Source organism: Lepisma saccharinum, chromosome 1 (genome assembly GCF_977018435.1).
Source record: "Lepisma saccharinum chromosome 1, izLepSacc3.1, whole genome shotgun sequence".
Lineage (NCBI taxonomy): Eukaryota > Metazoa > Arthropoda > Insecta > Zygentoma > Lepismatidae > Lepisma > Lepisma saccharinum.
The window spans coordinates 207,790,358-207,814,865 of record NC_139229.1 but is presented as its reverse complement, the minus strand read 5'-3'; the positions used below and the strand labels follow the sequence as shown (position 1 = coordinate 207,814,865).

Sequence of the window (24,508 nt, the reverse complement as noted above, 5' to 3'; positions counted from 1 at the left end):
CATAAAATGCACCCCTTTTTATGTACTAGTCATAAATGCCCGAGAATGTATGACTTGTTGACGTTGCGAGAAGTAGCAATATCGGGTTTAAAGTAAACGAAAACGGCAAGTTGTACCTTAGAAAAGAACACCGCTATTATTATCAAATACAAGGACAGTTGGATATAACAGACAGAGACTGGTGTGATTTGTTTGTATGGTCCCCCAACGATACCCAGACAATAAGAATTCTTCGGAATAAGCCATTTTGGGAAAATCTTTATCCCAAACTCTACAATTTCTATTACGAGTCAGTGCTACCTGAACTGGTGGATTCACGAGCAGTAAGGGGTATGCCCCTTAGAGAACCTGATCATGTGTTAAAGGCTATAGAAGATAAGAGAAAAATGTAAAATAGGCTTTTCAATTACAAAAGCTTTGAATATCATAAATTAAATATATAATTTTGGTAGTGCTGTGCTGTAAAAAGTTATGTATGTACTGAGTATGTGGATTTTTAGTTAGTTAAAATTTTAATGGACAAGACTATCATGTTAGGCTTTATTTTTTTTAGGTTAAATATATTCACGTTTATTTTTTCTAGCGATCTGAGTATATTTAGCATGTTTTGTTTATGACATACAAATGTAATAATCGTTTAGTGCATTTATTTATATCTATCATGTAGGCCTATATGCTTATAAGGCTCCGATTTGCTTGCCCATGTATTCATTATTCTTGTTTGTTTGACGGTACCTGCTGAGAATCTCTGTGTGTGTGTGTGTATTACATGTTACGATGTTCCTTTGTTACAGTTCATATAAGAAGGATTTCTTTACTATATCTCATATATTGTATTTTGATTGCTAAATATTTCTTACGTTCTGTAAAACATTCTGATTTATTGTTGATTTCAGGCATCTTAGAAAGAGTTGAAATTAATGATTAATTTTTGGGCCATATTTAAATAATTTTACACCTATTTATGATTCATGCCACTTAATAATCTCACATGTATTTTGATAATTACTTTTTGATACTGCATTCTAAACGTAGTTATTAAAATGTAATTCCATACGAGTATGTTTTTTAAAGGACCCAATTAGAGCAGAACGTCAAATTTCCTTGTCGAAACTATGGCTTTATGATTCAATATTCATTGCGCAGCAGATTTATCGCCTTTAAATTCCCACCAGAATTGAAATCCAGACTGGGGAAGCTGGGAAATCTTATTTTATTAGTTGTTTGTTCACATATAGAAGATATTTTTCAACCCTTTGTGTAAAATCATTGCTGTTTTATACAACATTTGCCAATGTCAGATCGTCATAATGTTACTAAACAACACGAATGCTTTCTGTAACTTGGAAACTGTAAAGACGACGCTACTCAAGTCAGCAATTTGCCGCAGTAAATATACATGCCTGCCTGATAAGTATATCTGAGAAATTATGTGAGTACGTACTTTTCGAACCCATTATGAGGTACAACCTAAATACGTATTTACACGGATGATACTAAAACCTCACAATCTGTTTTGTTCTGTTTTCAAGCAATAATGCAGTACAAAATGACTTCGTACATGGATTCATGCATTGACTACAATTGACTAACGCAATATTTGAGGCTGTTTTTTGGTACAGTTACGTTCTTCATTTCTATGTGCCACAAATATTGCCATCTTCACATGTACGAGGGCGATTCAATAATTATTGTCCCCGGCATACTTAGAGGATATGAATTGCAATGAATGATGGGGATATTGTAGCCTAATGTCTTAGATGCCTATATGCAAAATTTCAGAACCGTAGGTGCTACAGTAAATTTGTTTTTCTCTTTTTATGTGTAAGAGGTGGCACTTAGTTTGAAAAATGGAGAAAACCGAACAACGAGCTGTCATCAAGTACCTCCAGAAAAAGGGGCTAAGCCCAAAGGAGATTCATGAGGACATGGTCAGTGTGTTGGGTGATGGGGCTCCTACCTACCAGGTGGTAAAAAACTGGTGCCGCGATTTCCATTGCGGCAGGGAAAGCTGTCAACAGGCCCCTGGTGCTGGTCCTCCAACAACAGCATCCACTCCAGAAAACATTGATGCTGTGCATGACATGATTATGGCTGACAGAAGAATCACGGTGCAACAGTTAGCAGACATCATGCACATCTCTGTAGGCTCAGTGGAAACCATTGTGCATGAACACCTGGGATTCAGAAAGGTGTCAGCGCGATTGGTCCCAAAATGTTATCCCGTGAACAACAGAAAGACAGAGTTCAATGTTCAAGGGCTGGTTTGGAGCTGATGGGGGTAGACCTGAAGCAGTTCTGTGATAGGTTTGTGACAGTGGATGAGACATGGCTCCACCACTATGATCCCGAGTCCCAACGACAGAGTATGGAGTGGCGGCACAGCAATTCACCTCCCCCCCGCAAATTCAGGGTGCAAGCATCAGCACGCAAGGTTATGGCCACATTTTTTTGGGATGCGAAGGGTGTGCTACTTATTGACTACCTGGTGGGACACACTGTTACTGGGGACTATTATGCAGCCCTAATCCCTAAGTTACGCGAAGCAATCAAGGAGAAACGGCGTGGGATGTTGCGGCGAAAAGTGCTGTTTCACCACGATAATGCTCCAGCACACAGAAGCCATGTTACTGGTGCCGTAATCCATGCTGCTGGTTTCCATGTGTTGGAACACCCTCCCTACTCACCCGACCTCGCCCCTAGTGACTTTCATTTGTTCCCGAAGTTGAAGGAGCACCTCAAGGGGACGCATTTTCCCTCAAATGCTGCTGTTATGGACGCTGCGGAAGAATGGCTCACGGCTCAGCCACAGACATTCTTTCAAGCTGGCATAGTGGCTTTACACCATAGGTGGAAGAAGTGCATTACTGTGAAGGGGGACTTTGTGGAAAAATAATACTGCTTATATGTCAGGGACAATAATTATTGAACCACCCTTGTATAATCATTAGAGTCATTTCACTATTATTTTCTATGTAATCCATTGCATTTTGTTCCGTCTTTTCCATAATTGCTTGTTGCAAAATTTCGTGAGAATGAATAATTTAATATGTGCTTTACATTTGCTTTCGAACAAATACAGGCAACACTGTCAGGAAAATCTCAAATATTTGCTTTGACGCATCAATGGCAAATTTAATGTATGTTGCAAATTACTGCAACTTCATCAACTCCAAATATTATTATATTACATACATATATTTAATATTTCAATGTCATTTTACAACGGTGAAATAAATAACTCTTCTGTTTAGGATGTATTAAGACGACTGCAATAAAATATTTAACACATTGTTTTCTTCCAATATCCCTCGTTTCAGTTCTCTTAACTTAAGAAATAAAAACGCAAACGTGACGTCATTTATTAACAGTAAATGTTGCTTCATTATCGTTTATTGACCAATCTGTATGTAGCTACTTGGATTATTATGCGTAGATCTGGCAACATGGCCCTCGGTTGCCATGGCAAACGGTGCTGCCATCTGTTATCGAAAAATTACCACAAAATTGCCTTTAGTACGGCCTTAACACGAACTAATATTTTAGTAGTGTATATTGGGCGTTTCAACGCAACACTTGGTACGAGGGCATTTGTAGCCTCTTTTTTTATCAATTGAATATCAGTTTTTGACATATTTTGACAATTTTTTGTCGATGTTTTAGCGTTTAGCGATGTTTTAGCGAAATTTCCCTTTTTTCCCACCTCACACTTGGTACGAGGCCTTTTGTAGCCTCTTTTTTTATCAATTGAATATCAGTTTTTGACATATTTTGACAATTTTTTGTCGATGTTTTAGCGTTTAGCGATGTTTTAGTAAAATTTCCCTTTTTTTCCCACCTCACACTTGTAGGTATATCACGCAAGATAGTGTAAATTGATTGTTTCAACGCAGCACTTTGTAGGTAGCCTCTTTTTTTATCAATTGAATATCAGTTTTTGACATATTTTGACAATTTTTTGTCGATGTTTTAGCGTTTAGCGATGTTTTAGCGAAATTTCCCTTTTTTCCCACCTCACACTTGGTACGAATGCCACGATCTTACGTGATATAACTTAACCTATCCTTTTTTATTACGTGCTAAACTACACGAGAGCCTCTACTAGTAGTACAATAAGCCTGCTTGAACGTCATTAAGTGAGGAAAAAAAAGCCTTAAAAACTCACTTTCTCTCCACGTTCTGTGACTCATTTATTGCGCTGACGATGTTTCGCAGCGTAGAAAACAGCACCAAAACATCAAAAACTCACTTCAATTCACTGAAGTGAGCCACAGTGTTGCAAAACCTACGAAAATTTCATCAAAACCTAAAAAAAAACTCACTTTCTCTCCACGTTCCGTGCCTGACGAAGGGTTGGTATGGTACGTTCTGGAACCATCCTTTAGATCTACTTTTTATTTTTTTTTATTTTACGATGTTTTACGGGCTAATCTAACCTACAATGAGAGAAAAGTGGACAGAAAAAAAAAAGCTCTGGCATTACTTTTTTTTTTTAAGCTCCTCCTCCTGCAAATTTTTGCTCTTATGCTACCTCGTCCTTCGACCTACACACTTTTGAAATGGCTTACGATATTTTCCTATAAGTCTGCTGTCTCATCTTACTGTAAGGTCCCTCAGTGTAATCTACTACGACCTTGTGTGCTCTCAGCGTAATCTGCTACGATGTTTTTTTTTAAAAAAAAAAAAAAAAACTCATGTGTGATCTTCTGCGGTGTGTGTGAGTGTGATAATCAAAATTATTTTCGTTAAGGCCCTCAAAAAAAAAAGAATAAAATATATATCCCGCCAGAGAGAGAGTGGGTGCGTGGTGCCCAACAACCAAGTTCTAAATGGTCATGGCTATCAAAGCCATATGCCTCTGTATAGAGTTTCATGAGTTATTATTTTTTTTAATTTGCGCACCGAACTAACTTACATTGGACCCCGATAGTAGTGTGTAGCGTTAATTTGATCGGAGGCGCCTTATCGATTGGATCGTCGTCGTTCTGCAGCACCGTCGAGAGAAATTCCAAATTGTACACACGCCTGCCAAAATGTTTTCGTATGCGTGGAAGGGTGTGCTCGGACCAGTGTGGAAATTTATTTTTCGCACCACCAAGGTGGTTTGTGGGAGTCTTCGTACTCGAAGTGTGCGAGGGGCTCGTGGTCGAAGATGATGCGGTGTCCGTCGTGCTGGCGATGCTCGTCATCTCAATTTCGTCGTCGGTCTCGGGACAATAAGGCTTCTATCAAGAAAGGATTCAAAACAATTTTGTCGGGCTGGCGCAAATCCAAAACTAATCCACTAGGATGATGAATTAATTGCAAATTTGCAGCATCGACGTCGGACGACGATCTAAACCAGGCGCGGCATTTTTGGCATACTCTGTAATTGTTCGGGATGGGTTGCAACGAGGAAGATTCTGTGCCTACGAGTATAACTTTCAAATCCGAAGAAATGAGCATCGGGGGGTTGTGTTGCTCAGCGTCTGCAAGAAGCACATCGTATGGCAAAAATTCGCAGCACGCGTCAGGTACGTCGCAGCAGGAGAATTCTATGCGAATGTTGTTGTCCGGAATAAAATGGAGCAAGCAGCACGCTTCGTTCTCCTGCTGGTCTATCTGATCGAGGATCAAGCTGAATCCTAACTTCGGGGAAATGACTGCTTTCACGGTATTGTTGCTGTTTGCCTCGATTCCAAAGAATCGCCTGGCTCCGAAATTTCGATCATCTTTCATGTGAAAATAAGAAAAAAGCGTTCGCACGACGTCGACCCACGGCGAGGGGATCTTTACCCAGTTCACGCGCTCGATGCGCTCCCGAACGAACGCGGAATCCTTTTTGGGGAAGTAGCGTTCTTTGCTTGCGTCCAGGTTGAGAGAATCGATGTACGTGGCCCAAGACCACACGTTGTGCTGTTGATCCCTGCTGCTGCTGCTGCCGCCACAACCCTCAACGATCTGGTAGAAACGAAAATTATCCGGCAGGATCGTCCGTTCGAAGGTTTTGTACTGATTCGATATTCTTTTTTCCGTCCTCAGGAGGCGCAGAAATTGAGTTTTGAATGCGTCAGTTTCGGTCACGTCCTGGTACAAATCTTTCAGGACGTTTAACTTGTTTTTCCAGAACCGTATAATGCAACACCAGGTAATTGATGTTGCAGTGTATGATGAAGAACGTCGGGATGATGCAGCAGAATCGATAGATCAGACCCCAGCCGAGAAAGTATAATGCGTGTGGAAACGATGCTGGGTCGTCCACGTGAATTCGTTGAGAACGTGGCCGTCGCAGACGGTATTGGGAAAAATCGTTCGCAGGTACCTGGCCGGATCCTTTCCGAAAACCTTCTCGAAAACGTATGACGCCAAGCTAGAGCGTTGATGCAATCGCTCTTGAAACTAGCCAACGGGGCAGACAGATCGAGCTTCCTCCCCAGATCGAATTGAGTCGCGTGCCTTTCCACAAACGCCAGGTAAGCCTTCGCCGTGGGCCACACGATGCTTGTGACGATCTGTTCCCCCGAGAAATTCTATATAAAATAACATACCTGAAATTCTATTCACAGTATAGATTGAATTTTTTTTTGAGTTCTGTAATCACCCCAAGAAATTCTATATAAAATAACATACTTGAAAATTGTATTCACAGTATAGATTGAATTTGTTTTGAGTTTTGTAATCACCCCGAGAAATTCCATATAAAATAACATACCTGGAAATTATTTTTTTTGGTTTGTGTGATCTGTGAAAGCATAATGGAATCCACCAGTTTCATAGAATGTGTTACTTGCGAAAAATTAATATCTAAAACTAATATTAGCAAGCACAGGGCAAGATGTAGCGAAACAGGTTCGAGAATTAATCGTTCGTTACCTTCTAAGTCTTGTGCTCGATGCGGAAAGATGATCAGTATTGCACATTTAAGTAAACACCTCAAAATTTGCAAACCATCGACCGGACAAGCATCGAAAAGGAAAATCGATAATTCAGAAACGGAAGCTTCCACTTCCAAGCAAATTAAATTATCTAATGAACGCAAACCAATTAGATCTGCATTCAACGACCAACTCCAGGATTTTTCAATTAAGTCAGAAGCAAGTCGTGACATCCTTAGTTTCTTGGACGAAACGAAAACATCTGTACTAAATATTTTGAAAGATAAACTTGAAAACAACTCTATAAAAGTATACGTTGTTCTGTTTTCTGAATACGAGAAAGTTGATGGCACAACGAGTATTTTTTATCATCGTACAAAAAACCAGACACTTTATTTTGCTGACGTCGAAAATTTGGACAACTTCTATTATAAAGTTTCAAATGAACTGGTTAAGAAACATGACGATTTCGAGGCTAAAGGGTCGGGATGGTCTCTGTGTGGAAGTCCTCACACGTTAACCGTTTACGTGAACCGATTCTCGCCTCTTCGTGCATCCAGCTACGTTCCTCTTCCACCGAACATTCAACACAAGAGGGCTGTGTTAAATATACAGAACGGCGATAAAAAATGTTTCCTTTGGTGTGTGTTGGCTGCACTGCATCCTGTTCATTGGTCAAATCATCCAGAACAGGTTTCTAATTACAAACAATACGAGACCGACTTTCAAAGTGTAATGTCTGGCATCGAATACCCGGTGACATTGTCGGATATAACAAAGTTTGAAAATCGTGCAGGAAAACGCATCGCTATTAATGTATATTCCTTCACGTCAGATAAATATCTCGTGCATCCCGTCAGGATAAGCGATATCGACGATGACGATGCTCGTGTAATAAATCTTCTTCTAATTTCAAACGAGGATGTTCATCACTACACGCTAATTCGTTCTCTATCACGTTTGGTCAAAAGTCAAACAACCAAGCATGAACATTGCATCGAAATTTGCCCGAGATGCCTAACCACGTTCGACGATCGAAAACAACTCAATTATCGAAATTACACCGGACGTCAAATTGCTATCGAGAAACTTGCCGAACATAAAATTTATTGCGGCGACAACAGACCGGCTAGAATGTTGATGCCCGAAACGAACGAAGTCGAAGAATTCAAAATGCACAAGGCATTGTTGGAACATCCCGCAATCATCGTCGCAGATTTCGAGGCGTTCCTCAAACCACTCTCGTACTGCGAACCGGATCCTGAAATTTCCTCCACAACGCCGTACCAGCTTCATCAACCTAATAGTTTCGGCTATGTTGTTGTGCGACGTGATAAAATAAATGAAGCATATATATACCGCGGACCAAATGTAATCGAAAACTTCCTGGAAAAAATGGTGGAGGAGGTTGAGGTAATTGGTAGCGTACTGCTTACATCAAAACCGATGGCACCTTTAACTGAAAATGAACTTCAAAATTACAATTCCACTGAGGTGTGTCCGGTATGTGATCAAAGTTTCACTGATGAGAACAAAAAAATATTCCACCACGATCATTTTAGCGGAAACTACATAGGTGGAATTTGCAACACGTGCAATCTTAAAATCCAGAAACCTAAATTCATCCCCATATTCTTTCACAACGGAAGCGGATATGATTTTCACCACCTGGTGAGACATCTTGGCTACGATCCGAAACGTATAGGTGTCTTGGCCGAGAATGAAGAACGCTACATTAGTCTCAGCAAGCAAGTGTCGATTCCGGGAACGAAAAATACAATCGAGATGCGCTTTCTGGATTCGTATAGATTTCTCTCTGCAAGTCTGGATGCTTTAGCGAACAAACTCACCGACGATCAATTTAAAATAACTGGAGCTAGTTTTCCCAACGTAGACATAGAACTCGTTAGACGTAAAGGGGTTTATCCTTACGAATATGTTAGTGATGGTTCTAAATTTAACGACGACGCTCTTCCACCTCCAAGAGAATTTTACAGCAGACTCAGAGAGAAAGGAATCACGGACGAAGAATACCAACACGCGCAACTCATGTGGGAGAAATTAGAATGTAGGACACTCGGAGACTACCACGACGCATACTTAAAATTAGACGTGACGATACTCGCGGATGTTTTTCAAGCGTTCAGGAAAACGGCAACGAATATTTATAAATTAGATCCAGCGTATTTCTACAGCCTACCGGGATTAGCGTGGTCGGCAATGTTATTCCAGACAAAGGTCAAGCTGGAACTGATATCGGACGTTGACATGTTGCTATTTATCGAAAGAGGGATACGAGGTGGAATGGTGCAATGCGTGCAGAGACATGCAAAAGCCAACAACGTACACATGAAAGAAGATTACGATTCAAATCGAGCATCGAATTACATCTTCTACGTCGACGTTAATAACCTCTACGGACATGCCATGGTTCAGAAACTTCCTTACGGGGGATTCGAATGGTTAGATCCCACTTCGATAGACATTATTCATTTCGACGATAGCGAGTGTGGTTTCTTCGCAGAGGTAGATCTCCAATTCTCCGACCACCTGCACGACACGTTTTCGGATTTGCCTCCGACTCCCGAAATCAAATGTTCACCCGACTCGGTTCAAGACAAGCTTTTGTTAACATTGGACCCTAAACAGAGATACGTCGTCCACTACAAGAATCTCCGGTTTTTGATTGGGAAGGGTGTTCAGATAGTAAATGTTAGAAGAATACTAAAGTTTAAACATTCCACATGGTTAAGACCTTACATAGAAACTAACACACAACATAGAACAGCTGCCACTTCCGACTTAGACAAGGACTTCTTTAAATTAATGAACAATGCGGTGTACGGAAAGACCATGGAGAATGTTAGGAAGCACGTAGACGTGAAATTAATTTCCGATAAGAATAAATGTCGGAAGTGGATAGCCGATCCTAGATTCAAGTCGAGAAAAATTTACAACGAGAATTTGGCACTTTTCAACCTTGATATAAAATTGATGAAATTCAGAAAACCAATTTACGTTGGCGCAACGGTTCTCGACTTGTCGAAACTTTACATGTTCGAATTTCATTACGACGTGATGAAACCCTTCTTCAAAGATAAGATATCACTTTTGTACACGGACACCGACAGCTTCATTTACAGCATACAAACGCCTAACCTCTACGAAGACATAAAAAATCCTTCCATGCTCGAGTATTTCGACACTTCTGCGTATCCTCAACCCAACAGATTTGGGATTCCTTCCCTCAACAAAAAAGTCCTAGGTAAACTGAAAGATGAATGTAACGGTGATGTTTTGTCGAGTTCGCGGGTTTGCGTTCGAAGATGTATGCCATGAGAACAGAGAGTAGCGTCACGAAGAAAGCAAAAGTTGTGGGCAAAAATACGGTGGAGAACAAACTCACCTTCCACGATTACATCGATTGCCTTTACTCACAATCGACGATACTAAGTATAGAACAAAGAATCCAAAGTGTAGACCATGTGATTACAACAAACAAAGTTAGGAAAGTAGCATTAGATCCGCATGACGATAAGAGATGTATTTTGTCTTGTGGAATCCACACGTTGCCTTGGGGGCACTATCGTTTAGAAATTAGTAAAAATTGTAGGCAATGCAATTGAAAAAAAAAACTTTAACTGTCTCACATACACAATAAAATAAATAGCAAGGACAATGAATCTCTTTGGTTTCCGAAAGAAAACAATGGAGACTGTACACCGCACGACAACAGATCATGAATTTCTACCTTCCGTGTTATCTAAACTCAACGGCCTGTTGATCATTCACCTCAACAGCATTTGGACGAAATTGCATGAGGACGTGGGAAAGATTTTTTACGTCTTCAATAACAATTTACATTTCTACGAAATTCCGATCGACGGGAAACTTCAAATCACCGTGAATCCGGAAAACGTAGGCGAAATCAAAATATCTACCGGCAAGAACATTTTTCGAATGAAGCACGACAAGATGCTTTCTAACATGGCGTACGATGTTTCAGCAGGAGATTGTTTTTACGTGCAACTCCTCTTAGATTACGACAAACTCGTTCCTCTCTTCGTAGAATTACGAATCACCTATCCTATTATAAATAACCGTTAACCAAAAAATGCCTAACGACATTTTCGGCCACACCAAGCGTGTAGACCACGCAGAAGAGATTCTCATGTTGGATGTCCGAGTCAAAAAGTTGAGGAGCGATTTGATTGCTTTGCAGGAGACAAGTGAGGTACCACCCTCTTTGAATCCCATCACGCTGGTGCTTCTCTTCAAACGTAATCTCTAAAAAAAAAATGTCTAGGCAAGCCATCGTCCAAGAATTGCATAAACCTGCACGCCGCAACTACGAACGTTTGGCGGTGGTGACCAAGGGCATCGACGACCTCTGGGAAAGCGACCTCGTCGAGATGAGTAGCGGCAAGTTAAAAAACGTACATAAATTGAACAAGGGCAACAAGTACCTCCTCACCGTCATAGACACATTTTCGAAATTCGCATGGGCTCTGCCGTTGAAAGCTAAAACAGGAACATACGTCACGGAAGCATTCAAGACAATTTTTCGCGAAAGCGGCGGCAGACGACCTCGGTTTTTGCACACGGACAAGGGGAAGGAATTTTACAATGCCGTATTCCAAAAGTTTATTCGGAAACATGACATTCGACATTACTCGACCTTCAGTGACGTCAAGGCCAGCATCGTGGAAAGATTCAATCGCACTCTGAAATCGCGCATGTGGAAACGCTTCACGCTTCAGGGAAACTACAAGTGGGTCACTATTCTTCCGGAACTCGTTAACGACTATAATGATACGGTACACAGAACGATAGGCATGAAGCCAGCTGACGTTACCAAGTCTGACGAGCAGCGATTAATTTCTAGCGTTTACTGTCCAAACTACACGCCCACGACAAAGAAAGCTAAATACAAAATTGGAGAGCAGGTGAGGGTCAGTAAATTGAAGCGAACGTTCGACAGGGGTTTCACACGAAACTGGAGCACGGAACTTTTTACCGTGGTTCGAGTTTTACCCGGAAACCGTCACACGTATATAATAAAGGACAGTGGCGGTGAAATTTTATTGGGGCGCTTCTACGAGGAGGAACTCTCTAAAACTAAATACCCCGACACGTACCTTATCGAAAAAGTTTTGCGTAAGAGAGGCGACAAACTTTTGGTGAAATGGCTGGGACTTCCGGACACGAGTTGGATCGATTCAAACGAAGTGATTCTATGAGTGCGTGGAATGTCGTGAAACGTCTACCTGATTCGGAGAATCGAACGAAGAAAAGGAACGGCGAATTGCTCCCCGACAGCATACGGTGTCTGATCGTAGGACCTTCGGGGTGCGGAAAGACGACACTGCTCATTGATAATTTTATCCTCGCACCCAATTGGTTAGACTGGGAAAACAGACACCTCTACGTATTTTCGAAAAGTCTCGAACAACCGAAATACCAGCAACTTATGAAACTGTACGAGGGACTGGGCATTGCAAGTTTCGCAACTGAAATCATTCCACTGGACGATTGTCTCGAGAATTCCGTTGTGGTGTTCGACGACATGATCTTGGAAAATCAAAACGAGATTCGTAATTTTTTCACTCGAGGTCGTCACAAAGGATTGGATTGTTTCTACCTGGCACAAACTTTTTCCAAGGTTCCGAAACAACTGCTACGCGACAACGCTAATTTCATATGTTTGTTTCGACAAGACCACACCAATTTAAAACACGCACACGATGATTACGTAGGGGCTGACATGAATTACAATCTATTTTCGAAACGCTGCTCCCACTGTTGGAACAGTGACGATTTCGGATTCGTGACCATCGACATGACTCGAAAGGCAAACCATGGAAAATATAGGAATAAAATAAACGTTTATCTAGACGTCTCAAAGGCTAACAAGAGGAAAATTTCAGATTTGCAACAAGAAGAAAATCCCAAAAAAAAATCAAAAGGTCGTGAGAATCTAAAAAATAAAATTTGAAAAACGTTCTTTTTTTTTCAAACGTCTGACAAGCATATATAAATAACCATTACAACAAAAAGTGAGTGTTAGAAAAAGTGGATAGTCTCAAGCGGTGACGGCAAGAAAACTACGAGAACCGAACGTATAGGCTGAGAATTCGACGTTTCAAAAACCTTTCAACGTATATAGCAAAATGTCAAAACGTCAATTTCAAGAAGACGAAAATCTCAAGTTGCGGAAATACCTCGTGAAACGCTTCAAAGGTTGGAAATCCGAGAATCGCGGATCCTACGAAGAGAAGAAACGTCAAGATAAACCTGTGATCGACGCCATCAGCGGTCTAGGTAAAGAAATTAAAAGCGTCACGGAACAAAATAAAAATTTGATCAACGAACTCGTACCGCTCGCAGCTAAAAGTTACACCGTACCCACGCCCATTTCGAGCATTCCTTCGACGCCGTTCGAACTGAAGGACGTACCGGCACGACGTCGAGCCATAGGTAGCACGTCTTCGGATAAGATCGAGTTGGGACCTTTGGCACGAGACTACCTGAGCACGGGGAAGTTCGACAAGGATGAAGTGTTCGGATTGTATCCCACCATGGAAACCAACGAAGGCGGCGGTGTCGTGTGGAAGATTGGAAAATCGAAGGTGAGCTTCGAAGGCAACGACATTAAAGTTAATTTAGGCGATAAGGATAGTTGGACCAGGTATCCGGGTACGGTGGGACTGTGGGAACTCGTTGCCAAAAAGCAGCCGAAAGATTACACCGACGAAGATTACCAGAGTTACAAGGAAATTCTGATCATGACGGATGCCTTGTACCAAAACAACGACGCCTCGCAGAATAGGGTGAAATCGAGCAGCGGCGAGAAGTACAGGAATCTCATCAAACCGATTTGGAACCAGGTCAAAACAGGCAGCGGCGTCAAACGCTACAACACGTTACCCAAAGAATTCGTTTGGGTGGACGACGTGCGCAAGCTCATAGACCGATTGTTGGTTATTGCCGGCGAAGAGAATGCAGGCAATCGTAATTTCTACAACGAGAAGGTTGGCATCGTGGACATGATCAGCGCCAAACTTTCCAACTTCATCGTGAACGACGACAAGGGCATAGGTTACCTCATCAAAATCATCAACACGCTGCCTCCGAGATTCTGGAACGTGGCCGAAGGAAAGGGACTCGTGAACGACATCATCAACAAGTTACCTTTCGAGATGCATTTACCTGGCTACCAGTACTGCGGACCGGGTACCAAACTCGAGAAAAGATTGGAGAGAGGAGACAAGGGTGTGAATCCGTTGGACGCCGCATGCAAAGATCACGACATCGCCTACAACACCACTCGCACGGATCTGGATGCACGTCACGAAGCAGACAGAAAGTTAGAGCACGCAGCTTTCGAAAGATTCGTCAGCAGAGAAGCATCGTTGGGAGAAAGAGTTGCAGCACTGGGCACCACCATCGCCATGAACACGAAACAAAAATTTGGGTGGGGTGTGTAAATAAATAACATACAGTAAAAAAAAAATAAACATCATGGCTCGTATAACTAATTTGCCGCACGAACTGCTGTGTATTATATTTAAACAGGCAGTAAACAGAGATGTTAATAAACTTTTAATCATAGCGAGATCAACGCCGGAATTTCGCATCCCTTGTGAAATGGCTGTCAAGGACCGTCTTCGGGAGATCAGTGGCATGAGGTGCGGTGATCTCGACACTCTTCTTTCGGCTGCAGGGGAAAAATTAAACGATAGGTTGGACGAACTGCACGAGGCGAGGCAGGGAAGAAGACGATACACGGATGATTGGCGTAAGTCGAAACAAGAGACGGAAGATATCATCACGCACATCATCGCGTTTTCCGAAGCACGAACTTTCTTCCTCCGTTAAAAAAAAAAAAAAATATATACGTGTCAAAACTTGATATATAAATAACACACACATCGTGAAAAAAAAAAATTTCGGTGTATATATAAATAACACACATTGTGAAAAAAAATTAAATTTCTCTAACACACACACTGAAAATTTTTTCTCTCTTCGATATGAGTGAAAAAAAAATGAGTAATCTCCAAGCATTAAAACAAATGCTAAATTTGTCAGTCGAGTATGTAAAAATTCAGGAATTGGAAGTCGACAAACCTTACACGATAACTTCCGGTTCAATCGTTTCTACCCAGTATGGTCCCAAGGTGCGTCTGTTGCTCAACGCACAATACAGTCTATTTTTACGAGATCGATACGCTAACATGTTATCCGACGAGAAGCTATCTATTTTAATCGAGAACAAAACTCGAATCGTGTACAAGGGGACAAAGGAACTTCTTGGTAAGAAAACGAAGCACGTAATAGAATTTGTTTAATCACAGACACCCCAACCCCCGGAATATATATAAATAACATACCATCAAAAAAAATGTCAACTTGTATAAGTCAACTTCCTCCCGAAGTGTTGCACAAAATATTTACGTTCACGTTCGACGGGGATGTAACTAAACTCATAGACTTGTGTAAAGTAACGCCAGAATTTCGTTCACCGTGCAAAATTATTTTCATGGATCACCTCCGAGAAATAAGCGGAATGAAAAAAATGTTCCGATCCCCAGAGACTCTCTTTCGAGCCGCAAACAAAAAAATTGACGATAGGTTAGACGAGCTGCACGAGTGGAGGCATGGGAGAAGAAAATTTACCGAAGACTGGTACGCGTCGAACATTGAAACTGTCGATCTTGTAAACCACATGATAGCATTAGGCGAAGCAAAAACTTTTTTTCTTTCCCAGAATACATATATATAAATAACACATCGCCACAGTTGTTTTGAGTGAGACGATATAAATAACACATACCTTGAAAAAAAAATTACACGAGACAAAAAAAAAATCTCAGAACATTTATATATATAAATAACATACCGTGTAAAAAAAAACATGAAGCCCAAGGGTGTCGTGTACCAGATACCATACTCCAATCTGAAAAATCTAGGTGCCCTGGATGGGTTACTCACCAAGAAACAACGCGAGAAGAAATGTTCTTGCTTGACCAAAGGACACGGAATGAAATTACTTCTCAGCACACCTCAATTGAGACGCTTGCAGCGTTCGCGGAAACAGCAAAAGATCGGAGGTTTCATATTCAGCATCCCGGCCATCCTGGCAGCATTGGGGGCCGTTGGAAGTTTGGCCGGCGGAAGCGCCGCCATCGCGAAAACCGTCATCGACTCGAAGAAGAACAAGGCGGAATTGGAAGAACAGAAACGTCACAACCTGGCCATGGAGAAGAAAGGGGGGAAGGGCGTGATGAAAAAGTTTAAAAAAAAGAAACAACAGCACTCACCAACCGAGACATTGAATCTCTGATCGAACCATTACGAATCAAACACTTCAGAGGAGTTTTCATGTCCGACTCGTTACCTTCAACCGTTAAAAATAAAGAATGCGGCGTAGTCAACTTGGACAGTCAAGAAAATCCAGGCACGCATTGGATATGTTACCACAAAAATGATAAAGCATTCGTTTTCGATTCTTTCGGAGGCGTTCCACCTACAAATTTAGTTCATTATCTGAAAACGAACAAAACACCTATATACTACAACGACGAACGCATTCAAAATTTCGGAGACGTGAACTGCGGTCATCTCTGCCTCTCCGTGCTCACGTTTCTCTCTAAAATAAATAAGCCGCAGGTGGAAGATTTCCAGAAAGCATTGTGGAATCTAAAGCATCACGACAATGGGCGTGTTCCATCTCACGAGCGAATCTTCGATCTTGAAACTCACGCTGCACGACGACATCGTCTATCCTAAATCCGTGGCTCTGCGTGCATTCTACAGCATGTACCTCATACCTAACGTCACGCAGCACAACAACAAAATTAGCGTCGGAAGCGAACATATCGTCGTCCCGCCAGGCCAATACAATCTTTTTACTTTGCAAGCTCAATTACCCAAAGGCATGTACCTTTCTCAAAATTCGGTCACGCACAGAGTGGAAATCGTATCCGCGACGGAGACCGTGGACCTGGGCACCATAGGAGAACTTTTAGGTTTCGAGAACGACACAAAACTCGAAGCTGGTATCAAGCACACGGCAACAAACATTCCTAAATTCTTGGCCATAGAAACTCTGAACGTACACTGTAACGTGGCGGAAGGCATGATCACGAAATCTTCCGACGGGGGGTTGCTGGGAAGTCACAAGCAGACGGGAATCATCGCCACTTTCAAACCCAGTTCCGAATTCATGGAACCGATCATCTACACGCCCTCTTCGCCGATCTATTTTCCAGTATGTCGCAACCGCATAGACGACATAGAGTTGGTGGTGACGAACGAGAAAGGAGAGGTGGTGGATTTCGCAGGTGCAACGACCACTGCCATCGTGGAGATCAACGTATAATAAATAACACGCATAGTGAAAAAATGGAGCAAATCGAAAGTTACGAATTGCAATCTTTTCCTCCCAACCGTCGCACGTTCGCCAATCTGAACGAAGCGAACAGGGAGATCGAATACGACGTGGACGTAGGCGACGGGTTCGTTCATCCTCACAGAGCGGACCTTTACCTTCAATTCGACGTGGTGAAGAAGGAAAGCGGAGAAGCGTTTCCGCCCAATGCCAATTTGAAACTCGTGGACAACTTCGTACCTCACCTGTTCTCGCAGGTGGAGGTGAGGAAACACAACACCGTCATCGACAGAATCGATTATCCAGGCATCACGTCGACGGCAGTGGGAACATTGAAATTATCCAAAACGGACGCGGCATACTATCAAGCGGGAGGATTCGAAGCGGGGACCAAAATATCGACGAGAAATCACACGGTGCTCTTTCCCATGCGTCTGCTTCCGGGATTCTTCTCGGACTACAAGGAGATCATGTGGAAGGGAGGATTGCGCGTCACGTTTCGAAGAGCGGCCAACGACAACGACGCACTGATGCGATACACCAACTTGAACGCCGACGGCACGCCGATAGCCAACACTTTACCCGAAGCGGCCAAGTGCGTCATCCGGAGCATGGAGTTGAGAATGCCGATCGTGGAATACGAGACGAACTACGCCCTCAAGTACAAAGCCGAGATCTTGAAAAGTCCGCAGGTGCCGATTCACTTTCACGGTTACCAGTGCGTGCAGAAGATAGCGTCGGGAAGTCACATGGAATTCGACGTGACGACGCAGTTCAACAACATACAGTTCGACATGCCAGATTTCGTCGTAGTGCTCTTTCAGACCGGGCGCGATAACAATCAGGAAAAAGATTCCAGCAAATTCGACGACTGCAAGATCAAGAACGTTTATCTGAAGAACGGTAGGAACGAAGTGTTCCCGCGCGAAAATTACAACCTCGACATGACCAAAGACGATTACCTCAAACTTTACGAAGCGTATTCTGCTTACAAACGCGTGACCGAGGGAAACGTCGACGTGTACTACACGCCCAGCGAATTCAAAGCACGCAGGCCGATGTTCGTCATCAACACGACGAAGAGGAAGCAGGTGGTGGTCAACGATCGCACCAACATCAAGATCGTCTGCGAGTTCCACGACCCGCTGCCTGCCGATACTCTGTGTAGCGTCATCCTGGTCGCAGAGAAGTCCTTCGTCCACGACGTGAAGAACGAGAGGGTCACGGAACAGTTTTAAAAAATAATTCGTAAAAAAAATAATAATTGCCACATACTAAAAAAAAAAAAATCAACAAGGTTATATAAAATACAATGTAAGTTAGTTCGGTGCGCAAATTAAAAAAAATAATAACTCATGAAACTCTATACAGAGGCATATGGCTTTGATAGCCATGACCATTTAGAACTTGGTTGTTGGGCACCACGCACCCACTCTCTCTCTGGCGGGATATATATTTTATTCTTTTTTTTTTGAGGGCCTTAACGAAAATAATTTTGATTATCACACTCACACACACCGCAGAAGATCACACATGAGTTTTTTTTTTTAAAAAAAAAAAAAAAACATCGTAGCAGATTACGCTGAGAGCACACAAGGTCGTAGTAGATTACACTGAGGGACCTTACAGTAAGATGAGACAGCAGACTTATAGGAAAATATCGTAAGCCATTTCAAAAGTGTGTAGGTCGAAGGACGAGGTAGCATAAGAGCAAAAATTTGCAGGAGGAGGAGCTTAAAAAAAAAAGTAATGCCAGAGCTTTTTTTTTTCTGTCCACTTTTCTCTCATTGTAGGTTAGATTAGCCCGTAAAACATCGTAAAATAAAAAAAAAATAAAAAAAGTAGATCTAAAGGATGGTTCCAGAACGTACCATACCAACCCTTCGTCAGGCACGGAACGTGGAGAGAAAGTGAGTTTTTTTTTAGGTTTTGATGAAATTTTCGTAGGTTTTGCAACACTGTGGCTCACTTCAGTGAATTGAAGTGAGTTTTTGATGTTTTGGTGCTGTTTTCTACGCTGCGAAACATCGTCAGCGCAATAAATGAGGCGCGGAACGTGGAGAGAAAGTGAGTTTTTAAGGCTTCTTTATGCTCACTTAATGACGTTCAAGCGGGCTTATTGTACTACTAGTAGAGGCTCTCGTGTAGTTTAGCACGTAATAAAAAAGGATAGGTTAAGTTATATCACGTAAGATCGTGGCATTCGTACCAAGTGTGAGGTGGGAAAAAAGGGAAATTTCGCTAAAACATCGCTAAACGCTAAAACATCGACAAAAAATTGTCAAAATATGTCAAAAACTGATATTCAATTGATAAAAAAAGAGGCTACCTACAAAGTGCTGCGTTGAAACAATCAATTTACACTATCTTGCGTGATATACCTACAAGTGTGAGGTGGGAAAAAAAGGGAAATTTTACTAAAACATCGCTAAACGCTAAAACATCGACAAAAAATTGTCAAAATATGTCAAAAACTGATATTCAATTGATAAAAAAAGAGGCTACAAAAGGCCTCGTACCAAGTGTGAGGTGGGAAAAAAGGGAAATTTCGCTAAAACATCGCTAAACGCTAAAACATCGACAAAAAATTGTCAAAATATGTCAAAAACTGATATTCAATTGATAAAAAAAGAGGCTACAAATGCCCTCGTACCAAGTGTTGCGTTGAAACGCCCAATATACACTACTTATTTTAAAATGCATTATAAAATTTTGAATCGTTGTTCTAGATCTACATGCATGATCCGGGCATACCGCTAGGAAGGCATAGTAATCTTAATTTTCATGGTTGATTGGTTGCGCATGGTGTACAGAACTTAAGAGAAGAGCGGTCATCGAATAGAAACACCGCCCCATTTATACATTTATTTAGCCTGATATATAGAAATTCAGCTCATGCTTATTGGTACTGCCTTTTGTTTGCAGTAAGATTACGTTTTTGCTATGTTTGATTTTTCATCTTTTATTAACTTTAAGGATCAGCCTTTTGTCTTTCAATCATTAAAAGTATAACATTATATTATATTATACATTATATGCTAATACTGCAATATTTAAAAGTGGTAATAGAATAGGGAATAATCATAATATCTATATGTAGTTTCGTAACTAGTTAATATATTCGTGACTGCTTTAAATTATTTTTGAATGGTAGTAAAAACGATAGTTATATTACACTTTGGACATCTATTCACCACCGAAAATGGATAATATCGCTTTTTTGCAGTATGTGCTATTACAAACTTAAATTCACACAGTTACGGCGATTAGGGGAGAGGGCAGTTCCCCCCTTCCACTTCTTGCCACCGCACCATGGCCTCTTATTGCTAAGCCTTGTCTACCAAGAAAAAATCAACTGTCCTTGTCCCTCCCCACGTCCCTCCAGTTTTGGCACTCATCGCCGCTACTTCTTTAACATAATTTATTTTGTTGTTGTTATTATTATTATTACGATTGACATGACAATTGTGAATACGAAAGGGCATTGACCTGAATACAAGGTGTGCGAACCATCCCTTAGGATCTCTATGGCACCGCGTTTGCTCCCAAAAATTCAACGAGAGAAACGCTGACTATATCTCTCAATATAAAAATAGCAGATCTCGGTTTTCAATGAGCTGCCACATCATATTGTTAGATTTGTTTAACGATAATAGCCTCCAGCGAAGTGTGATACCATTTGAAACTTTTCTTTCCATGCTTATCAGCTTTAGTTTCAGAGAAAATTATACTTCTCTGTTGCAAATACGTTTTGCTTTATTGCACATGTTTAGTACTATCGAGCAAATGAATGGGTTATTACAACATTATAATAATGTTTAAGGTGAAAATGGAATACCATAAAATCAATAATCACTTTCTGTAACCACGAATGAATAATATTTATAGAGCCAGGAGTGCTACGCACGAGAGAATGTGAGGTGGTGAGGATTGAAACAATTGCCGGATATTAAAATGTCAAGAAGTCATTACGTTGTTCACTACTTCCTTTGTTCCTTGCGGTAGTTTATTTCGTCAACTACGTTTATTCTCTTTATCTTCAGGTTGTATTTTTCGAGTGTGAACCTGTATTTTGGTGCATTTTCATGGAAATTTAGGTATACACTAAATTTTGTGAGCGATTGTAATTGCATAAGGGCTAGGATTTTTATGCCCTAAAAATCACCAAAATATGCAAAATAAAATATGCTGTTATGACCTAAAATTTTACAAAATATGCACTATAATTTGAAAAATATGCCCTTATAACTGGACTGTTTCAAACATCAATATCTAAATGCTGAGATATTTTCACATACGTACTATTTTTAGATCACTTTATGGGCCCTGAGTTGCAATGCACAATGAATACTTTCTCTAAATTTCCAAATAAAAATGAAAAAGATTTTGCTACAGTCCCCCCCAAAAAAAACTCACCAGTTAACATGGGAATAAGAACGAATCCACTTAGAAAATGACTGTATATTTCTTGAAAATGCAAAAAAAATATGCTGAATATGACCGAAAATCCATCAAAATATGCTATATCACTCACAAATGGCCAAATATGCCCTTAAAAAGCGCCTTAACTTAATTAGTTTCTTCATAATATGAATTTCTATATGTTGGGGGGGGAGGGAACACATCACCCTTACCAAAAAAAATATGGCAAGTCATGAAAATCCTAGCCCTATTCATCATATAACTGGCCTCAGATTCGTAAATCTTGGATTTGATCCACATGCGAATAAGTCCAAAGGGGATCCGGGTTTCTTATTGAGGTTGCCCAGTTTTGGTGACCCGTACCTATCCATCTTCTGGGAAAGATATTCAGTAATATAGAAACAAAGAATGAAATGTCAACGTTTTCACTGAAATAGTAGGTAATATTTGGGACACCGGGTATTGCTTCACTCTAGTTACCACTTGTTTACCATGCTGCACACTTCTTCTGATGCCAAGCGGTTTCAATTTTCAAAAGAAGTGATGTAAGTGAGGCGATAAAAAGAAATTTTATAAAGAATATGGAGGACAGAATCAAGAAAATATGCATGAAAGAATGTGAAAAAGAAGGCAAAATAAATAGCCTATGGAAACAACTGGAAAAGAATGGCTATGAGAAGCAGGATAGACTGGAATAAGGAGTATGGGGAAGACCACAGAAAAGATATGCAAAGTGCTTAGGAAAGCGGGAATTAAAACTTACAGGAAGGGAGGGAGAAGCATCTTAGGAATAGCGAGGAATGCTAACAAGAAAAAGGAAAACAGAGAAGAAGAAGAGGAAGGGATTATCTACGAAGTAAAATGTAAAGAATGTCAGAGTGTGTACATAGGAGAAACGAAAAAAAGGCTGAAAGACAGGTTGAAACAACATAGGGATGATGTACAACTTAAGAGAGAGAGAAATGCAACATTTAAACACACGAGAGAAACAGGACATGACATAGAGTGGGATGAGGCTAAGCAGATAGGAAGGGAGAAGAGAATGCTAGTGAGAAAATGGATGGAAGCCAAGGAAATAGAGAAGAAAGGTGAAGAAGACACAATGAACTGGAATGGGGGACTGAAGTTAAACAAAGAATGGAAGAAGATGTTGGAAAGAGTGGAAAGGACAAGAGAAAAAGAGGAGAGGAGAAGGAAGAAAAATGAAGGGAAAAGAGCGTGAGATTAAAAAGTCCAACCACATTCTATGGAAGTAATTGTGTTTAGCCTTTTAGGTGAAAGTAAAGTTGGGAAGTGAAAGTCATCTGCTAGAAAGTTCCAAACAACTTTCTAAATAGTCTGGAGGGAGTAATGTTTGTGTATATATATTGCCCTTTTGTTGTATCTGGTTACTTTTGTACTTGATACAGTCTGAAGAAGACCTTGCTAGAAGGTTGAAACGTTACGTTAGTTTATGTTTTTAATAAAATAAATTACTGCCTTGGTCAGCATATTTAGTTTTTCTTATTAATCATATTTTTCAAACATCGTGTCTACCTTACTAATCAACTTCAAAAACAGTTTCCACTTGCAACATGGAGAGAAATTCATACTCTCTTGCATACTAAGCCATTTTCTAAATAGCAGTGCTCAATCCGACTATATTGAAATAAATGCACAAATTGTCTCTCTTCGCCTTAAATGGCAACTTCTAGCATTGCCGTAGTGTGCAACACACATAAAACTTTGCAGGGAAGCGAGCATTCCAGGATCTACTAGTAGGTGTCCCATTTTTATTGCCGATGACTGTACAAAATGTCTCCTTCGTGAATTTACGTTTGGGAAATATTTGTTAGAAATGCGACTTATTGTTTATTATTTATGCGGAAGGGATATTTGCGGCTATTGGTGGGAGAAAATCCCCTCCTCTCACTTTCTCCCAATTAATTCGCATCCTGTACTTTCGGATAATGCTGACAATGTTGAAGACAGAATTGCTTGGAATGTTGAACTAGAAACACGTCATTTTCCTCGTTACATAATGGGTGAAGATTGTGTCGAGTTGGTTTTTTAAAATATTCCACGATAAACATTTCTTTAATTCCTGCTTTCATTGCTTTATTTACATTTAGTGTTGCACAGAATGACTCGGGTGAAAATGATTTATCACGGTCTGCAAGAAACATGAGTTATACCCAGTGGCGACGATTTGGGGGAGCGTGGGGCAGTTGCCTCCCCCACTTTTTGCCACTTTTGCCCCCGCACTATGCTAAAGCTTATCTACTAAGGGAAAGTAAACTGTCCTTGCCCACCCCCTACCTCCCCTAGTTTTGGCGCCTTTACTCTGCCAGTTTTGGAACCTAATCTTCGCCACTGCTCAAACCTGTATGATTTCCGTCTTACTTCCCAATTTTTTCACACTCTAAAATCAGATTAAATTACCAGAGGGCAGCAAGCACTGACTGTGCGTGAGAGTTTAAGTGGAATCATATCATGGGCGTCCGGAAGGGGGGGCAAGGGGGGGCGTGGCCCTCCCTGGAAAACGAAAGTCAACCAAAAATTATATATTTCACACATATAATTTAATTTCAGCCACAATAATGTGTGTTAATTATTGCACGAACATGATAAATTCAAATATAAGCAATATTTTTGAGGGATGAACACTATTATTGGGGAAAATATGCCATGTTGGGCCCCCCCTGGAAAAAAATACCTTCCTTGCCTCTCCCTGGAAAAAATCCTGCGGACGTCCATAAATCATATACTAATATCATGAAAAACTGCCCAATGATTCTGCAGTTATGGAAACTACAAGATTCATGACATTATTATCCATGCTGTTGCATTAGTCACCAGT

General features: G+C 40.9%; 1 protein-coding gene across 1 annotated transcript in view; it reads left to right on the top strand.

Moving 5' to 3' along the window:
- Sec24AB (Protein transport protein Sec24AB) overlaps positions 1 to 24,508 on the top strand; it is a 126,209-nt gene that overhangs the window by 19,666 nt on the left and 82,035 nt on the right. The gene's annotated exons all lie outside the window — the stretch shown is intronic.